This window comes from Rhinolophus ferrumequinum, chromosome 16 (genome assembly GCF_004115265.2).
Source record: "Rhinolophus ferrumequinum isolate MPI-CBG mRhiFer1 chromosome 16, mRhiFer1_v1.p, whole genome shotgun sequence".
Lineage (NCBI taxonomy): Eukaryota > Metazoa > Chordata > Mammalia > Chiroptera > Rhinolophidae > Rhinolophus > Rhinolophus ferrumequinum.
In genome coordinates, this window is record NC_046299.1 from 1,323,313 (window position 1) to 1,337,644 (window position 14,332).

Here is a 14,332-nt window from a genome sequence, read left to right on the forward strand (position 1 = left end):
GTCGCAGAGACAGAGGAGACGGGGCTTCCAGGGCCTGGGAGAAGGGGGGACGGGAGGTTAGTGTCTAATGGGGATGGAGTTTCAGTTTTGCTGAAGAGAGTTCTGGAGACGATGGTGGTGATGGTTACCCAACGGCGAGTGCGCTCAGGGTCACTGAACTGGATGTTTGGAGTGTTTGAGATGGTAAAGGTTATGTTTTGTGTATTTTACCACAACTTAAAAAATCAAAATTAAAAACAAAACCATGAATGGAGGTAAATGAGGCACGGGACCAGGCACCTTCCGTATGGAAAGATATAGGAAGAAAAGAGAAAAAAGAAACAGATTCACAAGTTGGAGAGTAAGCGAGGCGTGGAGTTTGGAAGTATTGAAACTCAGTGCCTCCGCCAGGGTGGAGGCGGCCTCGGAGTGGACAGAAAAGTGACATGGAAAACAGGCACACAGACTATTTTTCAGTGTCTTCGCATCCCAGCCTCCGCTCCCATAAATATTCTAAAGAGCTTCTAGCAATGCGATACCAACTGTCCTCTAACGCGGAGGCTTCGCGTGGCAACCCCTTCCTGGCAATTTGTGAGAAATGATGAAACAGTGTGTGGGTTGGTGGTAATTAATGCCTCAGGAAAAGCCTGTCCTTGGCATGAAATATGAGTCCTTCCCCCGTCAGCAGGGAGTGTGGGCTTTGCCTGGTGCTGGCGGTGCGCTGGCTGGGTGGGTCTCGGAGACCCTTTGCACCCTCCCACCTCGTGCTCATCGCAGCTGGGGACACTTTCTGGTTTTTGATAGTCCGTGTCCTTGTTGCAAGCAAGCCGACTTATGTTTGCTATGTGTGTAGACTGCCAGATTGGAAGGGGACAGGAAACGGCCATTTCATACTCTGTGTTGAAGGCCTTTTTTTAGAGATTGTGCATCTTGTTTGTTTGTGTATACTGACATCTGGGAGTGGCAACGGCGGGCATTTAACCAGCTAGCCTTGTGTAACATGTGTTACATAGACAGAATAAGTGTCTCACTCATTTTTTAATTCATTCATTCATTCATTCCCTCATCATCCATTACTTTGTCAGGTGTTAGTGGAATGTCTCCTATCTGCTGAGCACTGCACTGGGTCCTGGGGAAATCACAGGCTTCCAGTCTGGGGAGGAATGACCGACATTACGATGCTTCATGCTCACCTGTGCCAATGCCAAGTGAACACAGAAAAGATGGTGGTGAGCTACACCAGGAAGTGGCAGGCCCACACATACAGGACTTTGAGGGGACATTGGTTTACAGAGATGAATAGCACACTCCAGAAAAGGAGAGCCACGGCCCAAATCAAACTTCGGTCTATTGGATGGAGAAATTGCCTCTAGGATATGCCGTGAGTTCGTCCATGTCCCACCCTGTTTCCCCTGCAGTGGACACTGCTGCTCCCCTCTTCTTCCGACTGCTTACGTAGAGGCTGGTCGCTCTCCTTTAACAAGACTCATTCTCTGCATGAGCTCTAAGTAGGTCCTGCCTTCACTCAGACCACACAGGGAGAAAGCCGTGTTCCACGGGAGAAGCCTCTGGAAGAGGGGCAGAGGGGATCACACACTGGCTTGTCTGTGCCTCCCAAGGCACTTTTGCACAACACATGACCACACAGCCTGCTTCTCTGTGGAGCCCTCCTAAGAATTTCATCACCCTTCTTAGAGAGTTAGGCCCTGCTCTCCCCAAGAGGTGTGGGTTCAGCTGGGAGGATCTGGGATGACACTCCACCCCAATCAGGAGGACATCTTCCTTCCACAGCGAGCGGCTGCTGTGCTGGGCTCCAGGGCAGCGGCCACCTGTGGGGTGGAAGGACCAGGGGCTGCGCCGTTCCTGGAGTTGGAAGGTGCTGAGGCCACCTGTGCGTCCCTCCCCCCAGCTTCTGCTGAGCCCAGGGAGTACTGGTGGTGCTTCTGCATCTTTTATTCATAGGCTCTTCATGGAGCAGGCTCCCAGGGGATAGTCACAAGAGCATGAGTGATGTTATTTAAAAGCGTCTTGCCACTTGATAGCAAAAGTGGAATTATTCTTGTAGTGCAACCCATCAATCTCTAACGATGGCTTTTTAATGCTTTTTCCTGTGGAAGGTCAAGTTTAGTGAAATAACAGGGGCGGCCTCCCGGGTGGCTGCTTGTAGCTTTACTTTACACTCTTCCTTGAGGACTCTGCATGGGAGTTTCCCTTTTCTGTCATTCGGGAGCGAGCCCCTGTGCTGTAGCAGGAACGCCACCTGATGTCCCCTGAGAGGGGAGTCACCCTTCAGCCCAGTGGGACCCTGAGGGGACCATGCTGGGCCCTCTGCCAGCAGGTGGGGGCGGGTCTCCTGGCACACGGGCGTGCCCGGGCCAGCCGTCCTGGGGACAATGGAGTAGAGAAGCTGGGCGGCCAGTAGGACAGTGCAGGCCTGTGTCACAGTGCAGTGCCCACCGTTTCATTAAAACCAGCAGCCGGGAGATTTCGGGACCTGTTTCTAACCTCCGCCCGCCGCTTCGCCGGTGACGTGGAGAGGTAGCACTTAGGGAGTGAGGACGCCGCCTTTGTCAGAGCAGATTACCAAGGTGGCCCGCGTCCCTCCAGTTCCCAGAAGTGTCAGCTGACACGTGGGAGTGTGACCACGAATGACTAGAGCTTGTTCCACACTCTCCAGGGAGGTTCTGCTTTGGCCGTCTTGACGAGGGGTTTGCTGACACGGCTTCAGGGTTCTCCTTTCTAGCTATTTCCTTATTCTATGGCACTGAGTCGCAGTGTTGGGTGGGGTGGGACAGCTCTTCTTTGGGGGGACTTGGCAGTGTTTGGAGACATTTCCTGATTATCAAGACATGGAGGATTGTTGCTGGCACCCCCTGGGGTTAGACTAGAGAGGCCCCTTGACATCTTGCAGTGGCCAGGGCAGGCCCGCAACAGAGAGTGAGGCAGACCAGCGGTGATTTTAAACTCAGCTTTACTGAGACACGCAAGACATCACCCACTAAAATTGTGTGTGTCTCAGTGCTTTTTAGTATACTCACAGATATGTGCATCTATTACTTCAATCAATTTTAGAACATTCTTATCACCGTAAGAGGAACCCCCAACCATTGAGCCGTCATTCCCTAATCCCCACTGTCCCCCCCAGCCTTAAGCAACCACCAATTTATTTTCTGTCTCTATGGATATGTCTATTCGGGACATTTCATAAAATATGAATCACGATATGTGATCCCTGGCGTCTTTACCGAGCCTCGTATTTCCAGTCCATGGCGTAGCGTGCACCCTTCCATTTCACATTCACACTGTATGCGTGGATAGAACACATGTCATCCTTTCATCAGCTGGTCAGCACTTGGACTGTTTCCTCCTCCTTAACTAATTTTTGACAAAGATGCAAAAGCAATTCTAGGGAGGAAAGAGATCCTCTCCAACAAATGGCGCATGAGAAATTGGAATCTATAGGCAACACAAACAAATAAAAATGAACCTTGACCTAAGTTGAATGTGTTATTCAAAACTTAATTCAAAACAAATCATGGACTTACCGTAGAATATAAACCATGAAACTCTTAGGAATTAAAAAATAAGCATAGGAGTAAATATTTGGTATCTAGGGCTTGGCAAAGAGTTCCTAAGCTTGACATCAGAAGTATGACCCATTAAAGGGGGAAAAATGATAAAATGGACTTATCAAAATTAAAACATTTTGCTCTATGAAAAACCTTGTTAGGAGGATGAAAAGAGAAGGTAAACACTGAGAGAAAATGTTGGTAAATCACCTGTTCAACAAAGAATTGTTATCTAAAATATATAAAGAACCCTGAAAACTCACTGTTAAAAACACAAACAATTGCATTAGAAAATGGGTAAAGATACGAAGAGACATTTTACCAAAGAGGATATACAGATGGCAAATAGCACATGAAAACAATTGGTTTCTTTAAAAACTGAACTACAGTATGACCCAGAGATCACATTTCTGAACATTAACCTCGGGGAAATGCAAGCATGTGTGTGTATACAAACAGCTGTGCATGAATGTTTCTAGAGGCTTTATTCATAATAGCCCCAAACTGAACAGGCCACATGTCCTTCGGTGGGTAAATGACTAAACAAATTGTGATACGTCCATACCACGAAATACTACTTACCAGGAAAAAAGGAACAAACTACTGACCCAGGCAGAGACCTGGCTGAACCTCCAGATATTTACACCGAGTGACAAAGACAGCCACAAATGGTGCATGCCATGAGATTCTGCTGACATCATTGACATCATTGACATTGTCACTGAAATGACAAAATTACAGAAATGGAGACTAGATTAGGGTTTCCCAGGAGTGGCGGGAAGGGTGGCAGTGGCGTTGCGGTGTGTGTGGCTCTGACTGGGCTGCACCGGTGGTCGTTGTCATGTTCTGTTTCTTGGCTGTGTCAGTGACGGCGTCCTGGCTCTGACACCGCACTGCAGCCCTGCAAGGCCACCACGCGGGGACTGGGTAAAGGCACATGGGTCTCGCTGATATTTCTTACAATTGTTCTGATTGCATTAAAATTATACAGCAACTTGGGAAGGATTGACACTTTAAAATATTGAATCTTTCTATCCACATATATGGTGTTTCCACTTTTTAAGGTTTTTAAAAATGTCTCAACAAAGTTGTGAATTTTATGCATAAAGAAATTGCACATTTTTTATTGGATTATTCTTTGGGAACCTCATTATTTTTGTTACTATTTTAAGTACAGTTGACCCTTGAACAGCATGGGTTTGAACTATGTGGGTCCACTTATAAACGAATGTTTTTCAATAAATACTGTGAATGTATTTTTCTTACTATTTTCTTAATAACATTTTCTTTTCTCTAGCTTTATCATAAGAGCAGAGTATATAATACATATAACAAACAAAATATGTGTTAACCCACTGTTTATGTTACCGGTAAAGCTTCTGGCCAACAGAGGCCTATAGTAGTTAAGTTTTGAGGGGGTCAAAAGTTATCCACAGATTTTCAGCTGTGCAGGGAGGGAGCACCCCTAACCCCCGTGTTGTTCAAGGGTCAACTGTATTACGTATTTTTAATTATATGTTTCACTTGCCTGTGTTAGGGAAATGCAAATAAATTTTATATGTTGATTTTTTTAAAACTTGCCAAACTCCATTTGAAACTTTTAAGTTTTTGCTCTAGAAATTCTAACACGCCTATTTAATTTAACAAAGTTAAAATTTAATAAGTATCTTTACTTCTTTCCAGAGTTACATGCTATTTTTATCTAGTAAATTATAGTTCTGACTGAACCTTTAACACACAAGTATTCATTTACTGTTGTGTCGTCAGGTTGACGCAGGTGTGTTTCACCCACACGGTGACTTCTGTGCTCACCAACCCTGCTGGCACCTCTGACTTCCCTCCTGGGGTCACGACTTTCTTTCTCTGAAACCTCATTGTCATTCCTCCTAGTGAGAGTCTGTCGGAGTAAATGCTCTCAGCTTCTATGAGTTTTCACAAGTTTTCATTTTGCCCTTGTTTTCGTACTGTGTTCCCCCCAAAATAAGACCTAGCGGACAATCAGCTCTAATGCATCTTTTGGAGCAAACATTAATATAAGACCCGTTCTTATTTTACTATAATATAAGACCCGGTCTTTATAATCTAATCTAATCTAATCTAATCTAATCTAATCTAATCTAATCTAATCTAATCTAATAAATATAAGATAAATATAACACTGGGTCTTATATTAATTTTTGCTCCAAGAGACACATTACAGCTGATTGTCCCGTTAGGTCTTATTTTAGGGGAAACACGGTACCTTCATATTCTAAGATGTCGGGTACTGCATTCCATATTCATCAAACAAGGTGAACTTTGTTAGTATCCCTTTCATTTCTTCTATACGCGTGCTGATTTCTGTACTCATCGGGCTGTTCTCTTGGCTACTAAGAGAGATGTGTGAAAATTTCCTATTATGATTACCAAAAGTTTTACAAAAAGTTTTGCTAATATTTCATTTTCCTCTAAGGTTATGTTACTAGACAAATATACATTTAGAACTGTCATGGCTTCTTGTTACACCATTATACGCTGCCCCTCTTTAATCTCTAACGAGGTTTCTTGTCCTAAAGTATACTTTGATGTTAGGGTAACTAAACCAGCTTTCTTTTGGCTGGCATTTGTACCTGGGCAAATATTTTATGTGGGGCCCTGTCTATAGAAACAATTTGATTTAACGGTGTATTAGAAAATCCATGGATTCATTTGAAATATCAGGCTTTGTCCATGAAAATTCAAAACAATGGATAGAGAAGAGGAACACATATTGGTTCATTCTCTAATCATCCCACAGAAAGATTCTTGGGAGTTCTCCGATACCATTTCTTCCTGTCCAGGTCCTGGAATCTTCTCTTCATGTGGTTTGTCGCCAAATGCACCATTTCTGGCCAATTTCATATCTCGCGACATGAGAAAAAGATGGCAGCGCTATTGTGACGCCTTTCTTACCTGTGTGTCTGGACACACCGGGTCGTCTCGCCTGGCTTAGCACCACTAAGGGGATGTGATGCCGCTGCCCTCATCCCTCCAGAAGCCTCACTGCTGTCCTGCCTCCCTGATGTCGGTCGTGGGCTTCTTTAATGATGCCACCGTGCAGGTCCACTCCAGAGCATGTGGGAAATGAGCTTGCGATTGGTCATACTTTTAGCAACCGGGTCCTTGGGACTTCCCTACATTCCAGAAAGTGTGTGGCCGTCTCTCTCTAACATTGCCCCTCCCACTCCTCTTTTCTTCCTTTCATCCCTTTCTGGAGCACTTACTAGGCACACATTAGCCCTTTTTACTCTCTCCTCCATATTTCCTGTCCTCACTTTCACATCACCCAATGCTTTCCCTCTGTGTGATGTTTGCTGGGCAATTCTTCATTCTCTCCTTGTCCATTGATTATCTCTGCAGCTGTGTCCAATCTGCTTTTCAATTCACACTTTGTGTTTTAAACCTGAAAGACAGCATTCTGCCTTTCTAGAAGGTTTATTAAATCAATTTAAAATTCACCTCCTTGTGTTTTGTAATCTATCATTCTTCAGCTACAACTTTAGTACATTATTTTAAAACATTTTTAAAAGAGTGCACTACATATTGAAACGTTATTTGAATATACCAGGCACACATATTTTCTCTTGCATGTGCTATAATTCTAACACTGTCTGTCTGCTGGGGTTGGATTCTTCTGTTATTATTTTTTCCTGCAAACCTCAGTCAGGATGGCTTCTTTCCCCTGTGCTTTCAGGTACTTCCCTTTGATCTTCCTCTGCGGCGTATCTCTGGGAGCTGGATTTACAGTGTCTTCCTTATACTCTTCTTGCCAGGTGCCTCGGGCCCCCTCCCATCAGGGACAGCTTCGAACAATTCGTTTGGCCACACAGGTAATGTGAATTGTGACTCCAAAGCCGCAGGAGGACAGTCTGTGGTCACAGATTCTCAGCAGAGGCCTCGTCCTCCCGTTGCCTGGAGTCAGGTGCCGAGCAGGTGTTTCTGCCCGGCTCCTTTCGCAGGATGCTTTTCCTAGTTCACACTGAGGATGGGGTCCCATGGACTCCCCTTCCTCTCTGGGAGTTTCTTGGGCAGCCTCCAACCTGTGTCCACCACGGCAGCACAAGAGAGAAGGGGGCTTGGTCACTGCGGGCGGTGAAGGTGTGGGTAGAGGATGGCTTCGCTTCCATTACCAGCATGTGTATTTGGGGTTTTCTCAGCAGTTTTGGCCTCTCAAGATTTCCTCTACTTTTAAAAAAATTGATTCAATCCTGTTGTAGCTGTACTTTTTTTGGTAATGTTTCATACTAGGAACTGTTTTCAAGACATATTCTGTAAGACCCTCACTGAACGAGCGTCCCTACGAGTGCTGGCTCTCCTGTCCGCTTCCGAAGATGAGACACCTGCAGTTCGCAGCCTGGAGAGTCTCCGTGCAGAAGGGAGGGGTGTCTGCAGGACTGGGGACCCCTAGCCAGGGTCCTGCCTCCTCCCTCATTCCCCCAGAGCCATCGCCATTGCCTGGGGCACCTGCCTGGGCTGCGCAGGGAGGTGCGCGACGCGGGAGGAGGACGAGGGCTCTGGGTCAGAGCGTGTGGGGCAGGCCAGGTGCCGCTTCTCAGCAGCAGCCAGAGCCCTGGAGCTGGGGCAGCCAGTGCCTGAACAGCGCCTGAGGGGGCTGTGGGAGGGCGGAGGAGGGGGGCAGGCCTTCGCATCCGGGTTCTGAGACGTCAGGCGAGAGGATGGCCTCCGGCAGTGCCAGCTGGCTTCAGGTCTGCTTGTTTGCTCAGGCCATGGTCACCGTACCTGACCTCCACTCCGGCCTTCCGTTTCCCCCAGCAGGTCCCCATGAGGGTCAGAGGTGAGCCAGGCAAGACGCGGACCGTGGTGACCAGGGCCCTGGGGGCATACGATTGTATAATTAAAATCAGAACAAGCGGCTCTGCTGCCCATTGCTGAGGCCTCTCTGCCTCTCTGCCTCTCTCAGTCCCTCCCTCTCCTCCCGGATGTCTGGTTTCTGTGTCCTTGCTGGGAAGACACTGGACTAAAGTTCCAGAGATCACAGGGAAGCCTTTGACCATGCTGCCTCTTGGGGGTTAGCATTGTTGACACTGAGGCTGTCACTTCCTGTGAATATTTAGTTCTTACAAATGCAGACAGTGACAGTGGGCAGAGAAAGTGGGAGGGGGCGGGGCTGAGGGAGGGCGGGCACCGCCCCCGGCCCCTGCGGCATGCGTGCCCTGTGCAGGGTTTGGCTGGCTCCGGCAGGGCTGGTACCCCCTCTCTTCCCAAAACCAGTCTGATCCATCTGTAATTCATCCTCATCTGGCTGACAGAAAACAGAGCCCTGCACTGGGCGTCAAGGAACCAGGATCCTGGCCCCCAACTTGGGTGCCCGAGGCCAGCAGTGGCAACTTGGTGAGGACGGCTGGCTCACACACTGCCTGTGTGTCTGTGGGCGGTATCTCCGCTTCCACAAAGCCCAGTGTCCAGAGGGCCCTGGACCACAGCTGGGGCTCGGTTCTGGAAGGCGCGGACCTGTCTGGTGGTGTGAAAGGAAGAGCTGCGGGAGCCAGGATGCTTCTCTCTTCCCTCTCTCAGGGCTGGTTGATTATTTTATATTATACTATAAATGTCATGGACCTCTGGCTTCCTCTTGGAGAAACTGGTCCTGCAGATGTGGCAGGACTTGTCCAGGTTCCCACGGCCACCCTGGATAGAGTAGCCAGAGCAGGACCCAGACTGAGCTCATGAGATGTCACACTCAGTGTGACAACTGTTGGCTCAGTCAAACCTCTGTCACATGGGGCGCTTCAGGTCCAGTGATGTCAGGGACCTGGCCAGGAGGACACCTGGGACGGGGGCAGAATCCTTATGACTCCCAACAGGGCTTGGAGGTTCGGCCACGGGCATCTGCCCCCCAAGCGCTTGTGGGCCCCATGGAGTGGCTTTGTGGATGGAAGAGGCTGCCACCCTGCGGGCTCATGTCCACCCTGTCTGATCCTGGGGGAGACTTGGAAGCTCCCAGAGCAGGTTTCAGCAGGGGGAGGGCCCAGCTCTCAGTCCACCAATGTTTCTTGGAAACCTCACTCTTGCCCCGCCCACCCGTTTCATGCATACACCTCTATTTTACTACTTCTCCACTTAAATAATCAAAACTTTTGCCCTGCCCAATTTTGAACATGGAAGAAGGTCAGAAGTCGGATGCCCCAGAGATTGGTCCCAATGCAAGTGTATTTCAATATATTTATTAATGAATTGGAAGAGTTTGAGAAAAGCTTAAGTGGCAAGATTTGCTGACTGCACAGAACTATTTAATTGTTCAGGGAAGAAAAACAGACCATCTTCTAACATATTCTATTTTTTTCTTATCCAAAGAATATTTTATCAAGGTAAAAAATATTAAAGTAATCTATGCTGCACAATTAGTCATTTCCTTGTTTTTTTTTTTTTTTTTTTTCTGTTCAAAAAATAATTTACAATCGTAAGTCGAGAATTTGGATTTAAAGGATTAAGACTGCTGCATTCAGAATCGTCACCAAGCAGGGAGCTTGGCGAAAGGAGAGACTCATGGGTAACAGGTGCCCGGTCCAGACTCCCCAAAGCAAAGCGAAGAGCGTGAACGAGGGTGGACGCATCAACCGGGCCTCGGCCCTGCGCCGGTCGCTGGGTCTGTGGAGGACCCCACTTCCACCCCATCCTTTGCGCTCTGGGTCCCCGTGTGCTGTCTCACTCGGGCTGGTCCCGAGAGTCCTGTCGCACAGCAGGCCTGCATGGCGGAGTCACCACCTCTGGCGGAGGGAGGGGCGCGGGGATGTCGCAGCTGGTCACCTGGGGCAGCGGGGGCGGGTGCTGAGCTCCCAGGACCCCTGCAGCCTTGCTCCCCGCAGGAACCTGCTCTCCTGGTGCCCCTCAAGGAGGCTGCTCTGGGCTGTCAGGAATCCAGACCCCTCCTTTGGACCAGGCGCCCATTTGAACCTGGCCGGGGTCTGCAAAGTGTGGGTGGAGTACAAAGGGCCGATGAGCCCGCAAAGAGGATGGAGGCTTTCAGTGCTAAGTGCCAGCGGCGCCCCTTTGATCTCCCTAAGTCACCACAGCGAACGTGCTGGAAACAGCGGTAACTCACATGCTCTCCAGTTCGCCCAAGCCGCTTCTGCTCCCGAGTTATTTGCAATGAGTGGGTTTGCTGTAGCACGTTTCCCAGCCGTGGCCTCTCTTACACGTCAGCGTGTGGCCGGGCCACGTGTAATTAAGCTGAGTGACGGCCAGATGTGCCTCCCCCTGGGACACGGTGGAGGCCCACCGTCTCTGCTGTGGTGATAAAACCAGGGAAAGGACACTGTACGACGACAGGTTGCGCAGGGGGTAACAGGTCTGGTAGGAGATCAACATGCTTTGATAGAATTAGATAAAACTATTAAGTACAGTGTGCGGGGAAAACAGAAGTTTCGGTTTTCTGGCGGGTGAGAGGCCTACTTAGCAGGCACCAGGCTGGCTTTCTAGTTGTTGGGTCGGGATTTGCAGAGAAAGTGCGAACGATTTCGTGTCTCCACTACCCACCAGTCCTGCCGCCACATGTGTGCGCTGAGGATAAGCAGCTGCGTAAATCGCCCGGCTTCTGAGTGGGGAGGGTCGTTCTCCTGGGTCTGAGAGGTGAGCGCCTCCACGTCATATTCTGTTAAGACAGACGCTCCCGCGCCTCCTCCAGCCGCTGGAGCGGGCAGGCAGTCAGGGGCAGGAAAGGGCAGCGGAGGGCTGGGCGTGGCGGGAGGTAGGAGGGGAGCGGAGGGGCGCAGAGACCCCCAGCTCTGTCGGAGGCCTGTTCCGGGGCACCGGCTCCTCCCATGGCACTGACCTCCTTGCCTTCCCAGCAATTCCTGGGTGTAAAGCGCAGACAGAGTGGGGTGGGGTGGGTGGGCTCAGAGAGAACACCCCCCCCCAGTCCCTCTGGCTCCGCCCTCTGCTCTCTGGACCCGGAGCACCTAGGGCAAATGGGGCCCACTGCTCTTCATGACCCCGTGCTGGGTGTTGTCACCCTGAGTCCGCCCTCCCCCAGGTCTCTAAGCTTCTCCAGGGACATCTGTCATTCTCTAGTCCGGGCACCCAGGCTGCCTTGTATGGATCTAAGCAAAGCCGCCCTGGTGGGCACATTCTATGCGTCATGCGGCTTGGCAGATGGCCAGGCTGGATCCCAGCCCCTCTGCGCCACTTTCCTGGGCTCATCACCACCTGCAAAGCCCTTGGCAGTCGGGACAAGGTCACATGGCAGATCTGTCTTTGCACTGGGGGGGTGGGGAGGGCCTCAGGAATGGGCCTCCTGCTGATTCCGGGTTGGGGCTCCAATCCAGCATGAGGCTTCTGCTGTCCCATTCAGTGCACATTTGATTTGTCACCCGGTGTCATGGGTGCAGAACTGGTTCCCACCCAGGGGCCTCATGGTGAGTATCCAGGAGCCCAGCCAGCAGCTGGGTCTGATTTCACAGTAGCCTCACTGCGCCCCACACAACCTGCATGCATCCCAGTATTTGGGACGTTTGATATATGTCTTAGATAAATAGACAGACAGATTTTCGTAGCTACAAAATGTGTGACAGGCTGTCGAGTGGGGTCCCCGTTGTCCCACAATTGGTTACTGAATTTCCATTAGGGACACACTTACCTAGACTCCTGCCGGTCCTCAGTGGGGTGTTATCCTGCTATAGATAACGGGGTCCTTGAAGAATCTTTGATCATGTGGGAACCTTTAATAATGCTATGATATTGAGGGAAAATAAGATTTAAAATTGTATAGAGTACGAGATGAATTTACACTGTTGTAGAATGCATTATAACTGTATATATACTATATGTTATCACATCATATGTAGAAAGATGAGTAGAAAAAAAATACCATGGAGGGGAGGTCTCCAAAGCTCAGGGTTCTTTTCCCTGGTGGGTTGGACTCGTGACGCTTCTCTGTATTGTACAAACATCTACAGTAACACACATATAACAACAACAATAAGAACACCCTTTATCCCATAAGCACTCTCCTGCCCTTCCACGGTGGTGGTGTGGCCACCGCCTGCCTCAGTTTACCTTTCTGTTTCCTAGGGGAGTTTTCTTCCCATCACCTGACCCCATGAATGGCTTCCCCTCTCCTACTCTGTGCTGGCCAGTGACCCCATCCACCTAGTCACTCAGAAGTGATTAGGGACAGCTGTCACTCTCAATTCTTGTGCTAATTCCAGTTCTGTATCTCCTTCCAAGAGTGTGCCCCAAACCCTAGACTGAAGTTTCCAGCTGAGACTCTGATGGATCTTCCCAGGTGTCCCAGAGCCTTCAAAGTAATTCTATCTAAAGCCAGCCTCTCTGCTGGTCCCCAGAGGCTCCTCAGTGGCAGAGAGGTGCCCCCACAGGCTCCCAAGTTGGACAGGACTGTGGGGTTCACAAACTGCTAATTCTTCCTCCTCCTGAGGACTCCAGTCCCCTGCTGGTGGCTTGCTGTCTGGGCTTTCATCCAGGGCCTCAGTGTCTGACAGTTGGCGAGTTTTCAGGAGGGAAGGACCCCGTGGGATCAGCCCTGTTTGGAGAGCTGCTCTGGCAGTGTGGACGGTGGGTGGGGCAGGGCACTGCTGCGTGTCACCTTGTCCTCCACCCCCTGCCTCCCCCACGTTCCCGGCTTTATTTTAACTCTGCAGGCCAGGGAAAAAAGCATTTTCATCTTCCTCTCTCTTTTTTTTCATTCTTACATTTTACTTAGAGAAACAGTAAAATAGCTTAAAAATACCCCCAAATTCTACAAGCTGCAAAATCTTGTTTCATTGATCTCTCCCTAATGTCCAACATTATTTTCTCCTGAAAGGTAATAAACAACTCAAAACTCATTAGCACATGTAGCTAATTTGCATGTTTCTCCTGGTGCTTGCTTAGGTGCTATTCTGTCTCCCCTTACCTGGAAATTTCTGAATAATATGGACAGATTTAAGGTTGTTTTTATTGCTTAAGAGAACTTAAGACTAGATTGTACATAAAACCCTTTATAAAGAAAAATTTTCACTGGTTCTCACAGGTAGAAAAGGGGCCTGAGTTGATGAGGGGCCAGTCATGTGCCCTGTCCAGGTCTGACCTCTGGGGGCACTGATGGGTCAGCAGACTTCCTGCCAGCAGCACAGGTCTACCTGTCACAGAGCCTCTGCTCACAGGTGGGCGGTCATCTGATTTCTGGCCCTCTGGGAGGACAGAGCTTCCTGCTTCCAGAGAGTCCTGTGAAATCCCCACGGGAATGAGAGTGTCTCCTGTCCATGGGAGTGCAGGGCTGGCTGTTCTTGGTTTGAGTGTGGGGGGGATCCCTGAGACGAATCCTGCTGAAACGAGAGCCAGAAGCGGGGGTTAAGCCCATGTCCTGTGTACCCCAATCACATCAGTTAGTTAAGTAGCAGAAATTGCCCTGCATCTCTGTTCTGCTTGGCTGTGTCCCTGGAATTCAGCACACAGCAGAGTATGGAGAAGGGGTTCAAAGCACTGTGTTAAATGAATACAGTTAAGCCTGTGGCAGGAAATGGCAGAGCAGTTCAGGCTGCTTTGAGGTTCGCTGAGAATAGTTACTTGTGATTTCCTGCTCTTGTTCAGAGTCAAGAAGTTGCTCACGGCACCATGTGCTCAGGGCACTGGAAAGCCCAGGGAGGGCACATCAATCACCAGGTGACAAAAGCTGACTTTTAGCAGACCTCCAAGGACAGTGCTGTATGGGAATGGGGCAAGACACCTCCCGCAGTGCTTGCTGAGGCACCCACAGATGGTGACAAAACCCGCCTTCCCAGGCGCGTGGGGTCAAGGCAGGCAGCACTTCA